The following is a 12,702-nucleotide window of genomic DNA, read 5'->3' as shown; positions in this document are numbered from 1 at the left end:
CCAAGAGAGATGAGTGGGCTCACTGGGGAGAGGAACTGGAGCTTGACAGTTACCAAGGATTGGGAGTCATATATGTGGGTTAACTACCTTTCCTCCTCAGTTCCTTTTGTTGAAGTGTTAAAAGCCAGTACAACTGATTGAAAATCAGCTATTTGAAAGTATTGTGTTTGTCTGTCTTTTTTTTTTTTAATTATTAAGTTGTGGAACATTGGGAATCAGTGAATTTGTTCCTTCCTTACTGTAGTATGATCATGGACGTAGTATATATCTATGTATGTATGGCTTTTTTATGATGATTATTTGTGTTTCAAACTTAAAATTTTGATTATTAGTGGTTCAGTGTTACCGCAATGGAAATACCACAATTCCATACATATCTATATCGATGTATCTATAGATAGATAGATATATAGATAAATTGGTGTGTGTGTGTGTGTGTGTGTGTGTGTGTGTGTGTGTGTGTGTGTGTGTGTGTGTGTGTGTGTGTGTGTTTGTGTGTGTATTTCTATACATACATTTAGATTGACAGATATAGCTATTTAGCCAAAAAAAGGTCTTGTTGTCTACTGTTACACTTTACAGTGCATCTTTGGAAAGCACTGCTTGCAATACATGGCATCATATTTCAAATTAAATAAAAAATAGATTTTACATTTGATATGGTTTTATAAATTATATAACTTTTATATAACTTTATAACGCTTACAGGAGCCAACCCCAAAGATCCCAAACAAACAGCAAACGCCTTTAATACCTTCTTCACAGAGGCCATCCAATCACTGGCCAATCAAATAACAACTCAGAATTCTAGTCACCCAAATCCTATAACAAATTCACTCCCTATATTCCACTGGCAACCAGTCCTAACTCACCTTATCTGTAATCTTCTTCAAAAACTTAAACCATCAACCCCATCAGCCGATAACCTACCAGCAGAATATCTCCAAAAAGCTGCCAAAGCTATAGCCTACCCGATATCAATCCTGATAAATAGAACCTTACAAGAGGAAAATATTCCTTCCATCTGAAAAATCTTACACATCATCCCCCTACACAAAGGTGGCAAGTCTAACGACTACTTCAACTACCGTCCAATAGCATTACTTTCTCCTTTAGCTAAAATAATGGAAAGATGTATCCATAAACAACTACTTGATCATTTACTGCAAAATAATCTACTCACAAATTGCCAACATGGTTTCAGACCATTTTATAGTACTACCACTGCTCTACTGTCCTTCTCAGACAGTATCAATCATGACAAAAATAACAACACCCTCTCCTCAGCACTCTTTATTGACCTTTCCAAAGCTTTTGATATGGTCAACCATCATTTACTTATAAATGTACTAAGATCTCTTTCCCTAGATTCACTGGTTATTCAATGGTTCCAATCATACCTTAACAACAGACAACAAGTGGTGCTTTGGGACAATAACCTATCTTTACATCTCCCCGTTACACTAGGAGTCCCTCAGGGCTCAATTCTTGGTCCCCTCCTATTCTCAATCTATATAAATGACCTTCATCTAGCAATTACTCAAGCTACCTGTATTCAATATGCAGATGATTCTACAATCATCTGCTCAGCTAAATCTTCATCTGAACTACAGTCCTTAACCCAGAGAATTGTTTACTGTAGTAGAAAACTGTTTTTTACACTGTTGCCACCTCCTGAACCCCAAAAAGACAAAACTATTGCTCTTCACACCCACCCGCAAGTCCAGACCAATTAACTTCTCAGTCCTATCCAGTAACGGTACCATTATATCTCCAGACCTAACCACTAAACTTCTAGGTATAACAATAGACAATAACCTTACCTATGAAACTCAGATTAACTATACTATAAAAACTATAAACAGGAAACTGGGCTCCCTGTATAGAATAAAGCCATTCCTTACTCCACAAGTTAGAACTTCTATTGCCCTTACCCATTTAATCTCCACACTCCTCTATGCTTCATCCATATATACAAATCTGACTAAAAACAACCTCAACAAACTGTCAAACTCTTATAATAACATAGCTAGATTTGCCACAGCCTCCTCTTTCAGAGCCCACCACTGTCATAATCTGAAACAACTAGGCTGGCTTGAGCTACAAAACCAAATCCATTATAAACAACCTATCATTGTCCATGAAACCTTCTTCCAACCAACTAAAACTCCAATACTATCAAACCTTTTTACCCCATATAAAAACCTTAATAACTTACGCTCATCCAAGAAATTACTAGTATCCACAAGTATATCTAACAATATCTCTGGTGACTCTCTGTTCTGTAATGTTGTTGGAAAATACTGGAACCAACTTCCAAATGAACTTATATCTATGTCCTCTTTAACACTATTTAAACAAAATTTGAAACTTTACCTTAAAACACACTGGTTATGCCCCTGTACAAACCCAGACTAATCTAAAATGGCATGGCTATCATCATCACTGATGACCTAGCTTTTTTTCCACCAATACTTCTACTTTCATGGACTAATCCATATCTGTTCCTTACTCTAGCCACAAAAAAAAAAAAAAAAAAAAAAAATTATTTTCTTTTCTTCCTTCCTTGAGAATAGAGTTACTAGCAAATTTATATAATGTTCTGTAACAATTTTTGTATTCAACAATTGAAATGTAATGTAATAATCTGCTATTACTTTTTGTACATGCATTTATATATTAACCTTTTTATGTTTATGTTTAACTTTGTGTTAATCTTTTCAAGTGGAGCTTATCTCCCCGGGCCTCTGCTGAAAATGGACATGTATCCAGTTAAACTAGCCCGGTCAACAAATGTAAAATAAAAAAAATAAATAAAATAAACTTTACTGTATTGTTTATGTGACGCCCGTGCACTGGCTCAGTAATCAAGGAGCCTCAATCCTCATCACTAGCACCAGTGAGGGGCATGCACATTAGGAAGGATAACAGGTACACACACAGTAAAGTACTATTTCCCTTAAGAGCACACAGAGATCACAGTCAGTCTGGGGCTGGTTTCTCCCTTTCTCTCCAGATCCCCAATAAGACTCCCCACTGGCACAGCTATAGGGTACAGATCTCAGCCCAGTAGTCAAGCAAAAACCTCCAGCACCCTCTCAGTCCAGCCAGTGCTTCATGTCCCTGCCCAAGTAGCTGACACATACACACTTTGAGATATGAGTTATATACAGCACACAGACACTCCTGGAGAAGGCTGGCACAGGTTCTCAAGCTATGTCCCCTTCTCTCAAGACTATAAGGTAAAACTCATTGCCACCAACCACTAATATCAGCTACTATAAGGCCCTTCCCAAAGGGTGACCAATTTCACTCTGCAATATTACTGTTATCCAAATAGTAAGTGTGACCCAGGACCAAAGCTATTGGAGTGGCTGGGACAGTATCACCGAATATATGCAATGTACTCTAAGAGTTTAAATTATCTCTACACAAGACAGCCACAGTTGAAATGTTTAACTATATTTAATAATAAATAATAAAAACACAAGACAATACTTATTACTTCAATACAATGACATTACAGAGTTTAGAAATAACAGGAAACACTTTAAGATAATACTGTAGAATAGTCTGACATAAATATAGAAAACAGCTAGACTAATCTGGCTATTTTTATTTATATCCATCCCTAAGAGAAATTACTGTTCTAAATACATATCTTACTTACAGAGCAAAGGCAGAGTGCTGGTCAGTTGATATCTTCAGACAAAATCCAAAATGCTTAATTTTCTCTCTCTCTGAGAAAGTCTTAAATTGATAAGACAGTACTGCTGAGTCATTTCACTTGACATCATTCTTGACACTTCTCTGGTTCCCAGGCTGACAGAAACTCAAAATTTACATTTCTTAGTAAGCTGCACCTGGCCAGGAAGCCTCAGCAATAAAAGACATTATACATGTAAAATCTTAGTAATTATCTCTTAAATCAAGACACTAGAAATAATTGCCTGGCCCAAACCTCCTGTCTCTAATCTTGATATCAAACAGTCATACAATGCTTGACTTATCAGCTTTCTTCCAGCAGAGTGCACTGTGTTTACATTTCTGAAGCTCAGTACAACATATAGTTTAAACATAACATATAGTTCTCTTTGCATTTGTAAACCAAGGCTGTGGATTATATTAATATTTACAAATGGCATGGAATTATCTACAAAATTTTATTTAGCTAGGGTGGCAGCCTTCACAGTTTATATCAATCACTTTCCTTTAAAACAAATAAGATAAAGAGAGTTGTAACTTGTTTATTTTGCATGAACTCATTGGCACTAAAATACAATATCTACCTTAATCACCTAGTCCGCTGATACAGCTATGGGCTTCCATTCTATACTGATATCAGGATATATTTGTCTTTTGGTATCATTATTATTATTATTATTATTATTATTATTATTATCAAGAAATTCTGTTCTTTTGTTATTACTGGCAATATGTATTATTCATATTTTTAATGGGCGGTAAATTAAATGGTTTATTTGTATAAACATTACTATTTGATTAATCCTTAATCTATAGGCAAAAGCTGACAATGACTGATAATTGGAATAAGTTAACCAGTTAACTTATTAGAGCTTTTCATCATATTGAGCAGAATATGTCATAATCACCTGTAATTGATTATGAAAAACGCACAGCAGGTTTTTCAGGCTGTGCTCAAACACCTGCTGTTCCTCACACTAGGCACCTGCTGCAACCACTGCTCAGGTGTAAGTAAATCAGTCTTGTTTCATTTTATATTCTAGGTCAGTCACAGTCACATAGAACGTGGTTATGTAAAATAATGATATGGTAATCATTTGAGCACAGCTGTACACATTTGTAATTTAAAATGGCTTTTTAGCAAGTATTCTATTATATATATATATATATATATATATATATATATATATATATATATATATATATATATATATATATATATATATATATATATATATATATATATATATATATATATATATATATATATATATATATATATATACACACACACACACACACACACACACACACACACACACACACACACACACACACACACACCTCACAAAAAGAAAAAGGATAAAAGAAAACAATATTTACATCTTCAAATTATCCTTCCATCCTGAAAAGTAAAAAAAAATATTGTGTTATGAATTTAAACTGTAAGAAACAAGTTTTCAAATCTTGCTGTTAGGTAGAATCATACTAGAGGCTCCAGAAATTGTATGTCCTCAAAAGGTCTATTGCTAAATATTTTATATCAGGCTGTCTCCAACCCCTCCCCTCCACAGAGGGGTATGCCCATTTGTTTGTATTATCATCAACTATTTATAGATTCATAGGTGTTTACTAGGCAAACACCCACAACAGCCTTTTTAAGGCTAGCCATGCATCCCATTTAATTCTCAGCTTCTCTATACCTCCCCAACCCCCCTAATTAATGAGGATCCATTCATTGAATCCATAATACCCTATGTTAAACTCAGCAATTATTGTTTTCAGTTAGGGAATCACTGCCTGTTTTTAAGTATGTTCTTGCAGAGATTCCTTTGTTTTGGGAAATGTTACTTTTCTTCATGTATGTGCAATCATGGAGTTGATATAAATACATTTTGTGGTGTAAGATACTATCTCCCACAATAGGGAGAGGGCTTGCCACTTTGTGAAAGCACTTACTTTTCAGTTTCTTTGGCAAGTTGCATCCAGTGCATTTTAACTTGGTGAGCTGAGCCCTTGAGCTTAAAGTAAACCTATGGAATCAGTAGCTGAAACTTTTTCAAAGACTTAAGTCCCAAAAGCTGGTAAGTTCTCATTTATCAAGTGATTGGATAATTACAGCTGTCTTTCTTTGACACTGAAAGAAACTATATCTTGTCACTTAAAACCAAAATCTCAAGGGCTATTTGTAAAGTAAATGCTAAGACTGACTGAACCAATATGGAAGACAGAAAGAAGCAGACTAATTGTATTGTTTGCAATAAAGAACAAACATTGCAGTGAACTGTTATTTCACCCATGCAGTCAAAAGCACTCTAGCATACAGTTTCATAAGTTCATAGGGGTGTACTAGGATAATGACCACTAGAGCCTTTTTAAGCCTAACCGTGCACCGTAAATCTCTGACAAGCTCTAGTACCCTTGCTAAATGTAAACAGAGGCTCGTGAGATGAAACGTTTACAAGCAGGGTCCTGGTAGATGAAACATTTGCAGGCTGTCTGATATGTGCCAAACCATGGCATGTAACGTTACATAAGACAGGAAATCAGGTTCTGACATTACTCATAGATGTTTCTTTTCAGATCTGACCACTATTCATAAATGCCAGCCCCAAAGCACCTACCTTTCTTAGCACAGCTAATTATTCTTGTATGACTTGAAGATTCTTGACTTGCTATCACACTATCAAAGTACAGCATGCACTTAGTTAAAGGATATCTTCATTCATATTTGAATATTGATAAAGCTTTTAGATTTCATGAATGTTCTTTCAGTTAAACACACTTTCCTAGAAAGATGCTTTTTCTTCAAAGCACAGTTCCTTAGCAAGCATTTGGTGGCTTAGACTGTTCTTATTTTGTCAGTTAATAAACACTTATACACAACTTGCTTCTTTTTTGACAGAAAAAAAGGTTTTTATAAACAGCATTTCATAATCATTATCAATGCAGCTCTTAAATACTTCTACTTAGCCTGAGTTTCATTTAATTCTGCTTGGCAAGCTGTGATTGCCTTATAAAATTATATATAATATTATCGCTCAAATTCTTTAATCAAAAACTCTAGACAAAGCCACAAATAATTGAGGGGGGGGACAAAGGGACAGAGTAAGGTACAACTTTTAAATATTGCTCTTATAAGCTTAGAAAGTTGTTAAAATTGCAGGTTTTGTATTAGCATGCATTTTTCTGAAGGATAAGAAGTCCAAAACTGACCCTGAGCATAAAAGCACAGAATATGAAAAAATAATTAATTTTAATATAAATCTATGATAACTGTAAATATAGCAGCTATTTTACTTATACATATAGAAGTATGCTCAAACTACTTGTATGTTTCAAGATTAAAAATCATAGTGTAATATTAGTGTGCATTATTTTGTTTCTGTATAACTACCTTGCTATATTTAAGTTGCAAGCAATGTCTGAGTGAGGAATATATTGGGATTTGCTCACAAATGGCCATACTGAGGGATCATGTGATCTGTGTAGAAGGAAATAAATCCCACCATGATTCACACCCCATGCATAGATTATAGTGATTGTATCATGGTCTAAATGGAACAGAGGTTTTTTTTCTTATTTAGGAATGAGCTAACAAAAAATAAATAAATAAAAACATAAAAAAAACAAAGAAAAACGTGGAATAGTACTGGCCACCCCCTCACAGTAGGTATTGTAGTGTATGGTGGGATGTTATATAAATGCATTACTCTGTGTTTAAAAATGTGTTGTTACTCTCATATTTATTTTGTATTATTTTCTTGATGGCTAAAGATGGGAACAGGAAAACACTTTTCTGCTGCAGACATTTGTTGAAGAATGCCTAGAAGGGCCAAAAATTCTTTGGGTTATACTGCAACTACCAAAGAAAGAAAACAAAACTAAAAGAATTTCAGAGATGCATCGATGGCGATGTAGAAATGCAGTTTATGAATGTTCAGCACTGACTTAAGCAAAATCTATCAGTATGGAAAATACATTTCAGTCTTATTTTTTCTTTCAAAAAAGAAGTATGTTGTATACAAGTCATCATGAGCTGACAGAATAACAGATCCTAATCCAGTGAGGAAAACAAATACTTAACAGAATATATGGATTACATTTGAGAACAATAAATTGCAAAGAGAAAGAGATGTAGTATATTGGCCAGAAATATCAACTCAGAAAAAAACAATACAGAACTATTCCACTTAGAATGCATACAATCATACAAATCAAAGAAATATGATAAACATTTTCACCACCAGTTCATCTATGGAAATGAATAAGCACTGATTTGTTCCAGTTCCAAGAACCAATGTATTGTGTCTGTTTACATTATTATTTCAAATGTTCCAAAATAAGTAAAAGGACAGACATAACACATGCTTTAAAGTCTGTGTTCTTAAGATGGGCTATATTCATAACGTCACATGGCTGAAATGCCAAACCGCATTGCATCATCCACAAAAGGTCAAAAGTGAAAATGACAATGAGATTGTGCTACAGCACGGACTGTTTTCCCCCTATCCCCACTGTAATGCAATCTTGCAGTAGGTATATATAATTAGCAGGTGGTGTGAGGGCTGCCTGCATAGAATGTCACCTGAGTTTTTCTACGTCAGTTTTGACCTTTTGTGTTGACATAATGCCAATCAGTATTATGACTGTATTCCCTTGAGACATGTGGCTCCTGATGTTTTCCTGTCTGGCAGTAGCCCACAATACAAAATTTAGGAATTCCAAAGATTTATATGTGATTGAGAATTCATATATGCAATTTCCATTACATTTGTTTGTGGCAAACAGGAAATGACAGGCAGAACTATCCATATAATAAAATGTCTAATAATCAAAATCAGCAAAATGTAATGAAGATTGTCGTCATACAATTTTGGAATATAGGAATACCCTTTTTCATGGACCCCAGTCCTGAATTCATATTTTATGCATCAGAAGCTGCCTGCATTCCCGGTGTCAGACAAGCTGTCCCCGAAACCTGAAATAAAAAAGCTGCTGTATGAAGCTTTGTTGTTTTCAGTGCTAAGTTGTAGTTTCCCAGTAGACTTTAAAATAACAGCATCACAGAATAGCTTTAAAAGCTGCAATTTACTTTGTGCTGTGAGGTGCATACTTGCAGGAAATGGATTTTTAGCTGTTAAAATGTACTACAAACATAAAAAAGGGGGGACATAAACTGAAAGTTGTTCTTTCATCATGTAACAGCTTTAAAACCTGTAATACACTTTCTACTGTGACACATACAAAGGAAATGTGGCAAACTGAGTTTTACAGCTTTTGAAGCTGTTTTAACTGCTCACCTCTGTTTTACTGTGGCTTGCTGCTTTTGCTGTAGTGCAAGACTAGACCATAACACTACCAAAAGGTGATTATCAAAACTGTAATAAATACCTGTATTATATCAGAAGGGTGATTAGCAATATTGCCATTTTAATCTTAGCAACATTGTCTTTTTACAATATTATGAGGATAGTCACAGCGTTCCTTGCATGGCTCAGAATTAAGATGTCTACCTTATAGTTCCAGGCTCTAGGGCTCAATCCTGACCACTGTCTCATGATATTTTGCTTATATGTTGTACTGGCAGTATAGTGGTTTGATCCCTGGTCAATGCAAGAGGCCTACTCTCTTCTTTATCTATCTATCTATCTATCTATCTATCTATCTATCTATCTATCTATCTATCTATCTATCTATCTATCTATCTATCTATCTATCTACCTCACTTATTTTCTTTCTTTTTTTTGTCTCAAACCTTAGCTGTATCTATTTGTCTATGTATCAAATTAGAATGCTGTATTGGTGCAAAAAAAATCAAAATCCACCTACATCTGTTATAATGCAAGTAAAACACAACACACTATAATACACAAAACAAAGGAAATATCACAGTCACACATCTATGAACTACAAGTGGCATTTCCCTTATTATCACTTGCATTCTCTCAGTGAAGCCAACATGAATTAAAGCAATATTTATGTAACAGGTTTGACAATCTACCCAGCATGATAGTGACTGCAGACTGTGTTGTAATCTGTTCTTGCTGCAGTGTCACAGGTTTTGTTACCCATGGGAGGCTCATGCTATTGGACTGCAGGACTGCACCCACCCCAGCTGTAAAATGAAAATAACAGAAAACTACAGCTGTAAAATGAAAAGTCCCGGAACTGGAAGTCTTATCCTGACTGCTGTCTAACCAGTCCAGATTACAAAGAGAAGGCATCAGTGTAGATGCCCAGAAGTCTGAGAACAGACTGCAATGCCTGTAGTCTAGATAGGAACTAATTGGCTCCCAGTCTGCATAGATAGCAACTGATTGACTGCTGGCTCATATATGATGCACTCTCGGACACAGGCTTTTTGTTTGTCTCACTACTGCTGCTGTAATCTCAGGACTCAGCAGCTGCAAGGGGTAACTGATGTTTTTTCTCGCTGTTGTAATTAGCAGCTGCAAGCATGGTTTTCTCGGATGCAGGCTGTGTGTGCTCATCTTGTTTCACTACTGTAATCGGATTTTTACAGGTCTCAGGACTTTGCAGGTAACAAACTGCTGCAATCTCGGGACTTTGCTGCTTCCAGGTAACTAATGCTGGTGTGTGTGTTCTCACTACTGCAATCGGACTTTCCTGCAAGGGAATATATACAGGCAAATAATTGCTACAATCTCAGACCTCTCACTACTGCAATTGGACTTTTATAGGTCTTGGAACTTTGCAGGTAACTAACTGCTGCAGTTTGCTGCTTCCAGATAACTAACAGTGTGTGTGTGTGTGTGTGTGTGTGTGTGTGTGTGTGTGTGTGTGTGTGTGTGTGTGTGTGTGTGTGTGTGTGTGTGTGTGTGTGTGTGAAATGCCCCAATTCAATATTCCTGGTGGCTAGAGTTACTCAGACTCAAACCCTGTCCCTTGGATACAGGTAGCAAGAGCCTGAATTCCCTACCCGCCACCACTGCAGATTTTTGCCGCAGATATTTGTTCTGAATCTGTTCTGTTCCTCATAAAATCTGTAGTTTTCTGGATTTTTGTAGTAAATAATGACAGCCATTTGAATTTCAGACTTCATATTCTTCAGAAAATACATGATAACACTACACAAATCCTTTTATTCTAGCAATTTTCTAAGTTTATAAGATCAATATTTGAAAATTGTCCCTATTTTTGGGGCTGTATTCCCCCATTATTGGCTTTGTCCAGGTTTTTTGTGCTAAGCAGTTGAGAGCTATGGTGAGAACTGAGATCTGAATTCAGTGCATATGTATGGGGGCTGTATTTCCCCATTATTGGTTTTGACCAGTTGTTTTTGTGCTAAGAGGTTGACAGCTATGGTGAGAATTGAATTCATTAAATGATAGCCATTTAAGTTTCAGTCTTCACATCTTTCAAGAAACAGCTTATATAGCATAGTGGTATGTTGCTCTTACTGTAGTGCACATGGTCCTGGGTTCAGAACTTGGCAGTGAAATGCATAGTCATAATGTAACATTTTATTCTAGCAACTTTCCAACATATACAAGCAATTTTTAAAATGTGCCTCTGTTTTGGGGCTTTTGCCCCCCCCCCCCAGTAAATGTTGGCTTTTTAAAAGATTTCTTGTGCTGCAAAGTTGAGAGATACAGTTGAGTGTTGAATGGATTTTACAAGAGCTGAGAGCTTCAGGGGAAGAGGAATTTAGTCTGCTTGCATTATTAATAGCATAACAGGTTGAATGCTTGCTTTTAGGTTCATAAGTTGGTACTAGGCTATCGGCCCTAAGGCCTATGCAAGCCTAGCCATAACAATTCCCTGGAAATTTCTTCCCACAATATTTACTTCTCTGGGCTCCTCTCTAGCAGGGTAACTGATATGATCCCCGGGGTGAATTTCCTATCTCCCATCCAATTATCAAGGTTCCTTTTGAAGAGGGCCAATGAGGTGCTCTGCTTGACATGTATGGGCAGTCTATTCCAGAGTATGGGGAGTCTCTGGGTTAGGAGCCTATCCCTCCAGCATGTTTTGTTCATTGTGATGATAAGGTTTAGATCCCTGGAGCATGTGGCTCTGAGGGATTGGGATTTCTTTAAGTGGAGTATGTCCAACAGGTCAGGGTTTGACATAGCCTTGTATGTTAAGCAGAGATTGCCTCTGAGTAGACAATATGCCACAGAGTATAGCTGGAATTTTTTTAGATGGCCAGCATATGGCATCTGCTTTAGGCCTGTGATTCTTTTAGTGAGGTATTTCTGTGGCCTTTCCAGCTGTTGCAGATGTCTTGTGAGGTACATACCAAATGGGGCATTATACTCTATAATGGGTCTAATGAGGGATGAGTAGAGTGGGACAATGACCTCTTTTTTTCTGGATGAAAAGCCCTTAGTGATGAGGTGTGCCACATAGAAGGATTTCCTGACTGTTGTGGTGATGTGGTTATCGAAAGTGAGACCACTGTACACTTGTGTCTCTAAGTCTCTCATCAAACTTTCGATGTTTAGTGTCCTGCCACCTTTTGATTCAGAAGGCTGTGGGTTCTACTTCCACAGTATTTAGATGCATTGCTGACATACCTCTCAACCTGAAAACATCAAAAATCTGGACAATGCCCATGAAAAATAGGTACAAATCTGCACCCTAATTAACATAAAATTTGCATACAAAATTATGTAACCCCGCTCCAATGGAATTGTGGGATACCAACCTTTAAATGCAAACTGAAGAACAACCAAAATATGGCACCAGAGTCCCCCTGCAGCCATTCCAGTGTCCCATTATCTGGTTATTTCACCCCATTTACCATAAACACTAATGTGTGCATATTGCTTTACTTCTACAATGAATATATGGATTTTATTTTTATATTTTACAACCCAATGCACAAACACTAACAGACATCTGCTAAACAAAGCAACACTGTCTCACAATGAAAATAGACTTGGCATTAAAACTTCTCTGCCCTTGAAACTCACATTCATTGAAACAGCATTGAAACCCACACCACATCTAAAGAAAATGCATCTGACC

The 12,702-nt window shown here is 36.4% G+C and overlaps 1 protein-coding gene across 13 annotated transcripts in view; it reads left to right on the top strand.

Moving 5' to 3' along the window:
* The window catches only part of DLG2 (discs large MAGUK scaffold protein 2), a 4,792,098-nt gene that overhangs the window by 4,016,228 nt on the left and 763,168 nt on the right, over positions 1–12,702 (top strand). The gene's annotated exons all lie outside the window — the stretch shown is intronic.

The sequence above is a fragment of the Protopterus annectens genome, chromosome 5.part0 (assembly GCF_019279795.1).
Source record: "Protopterus annectens isolate FY-2018-M chromosome 5.part0, PAN1.0, whole genome shotgun sequence".
NCBI lineage: Eukaryota > Metazoa > Chordata > Ceratodontiformes > Protopteridae > Protopterus > Protopterus annectens.
Note: the sequence above shows the minus strand (reverse complement) of the source record. Positions and strands in the feature narration are given on the sequence as shown.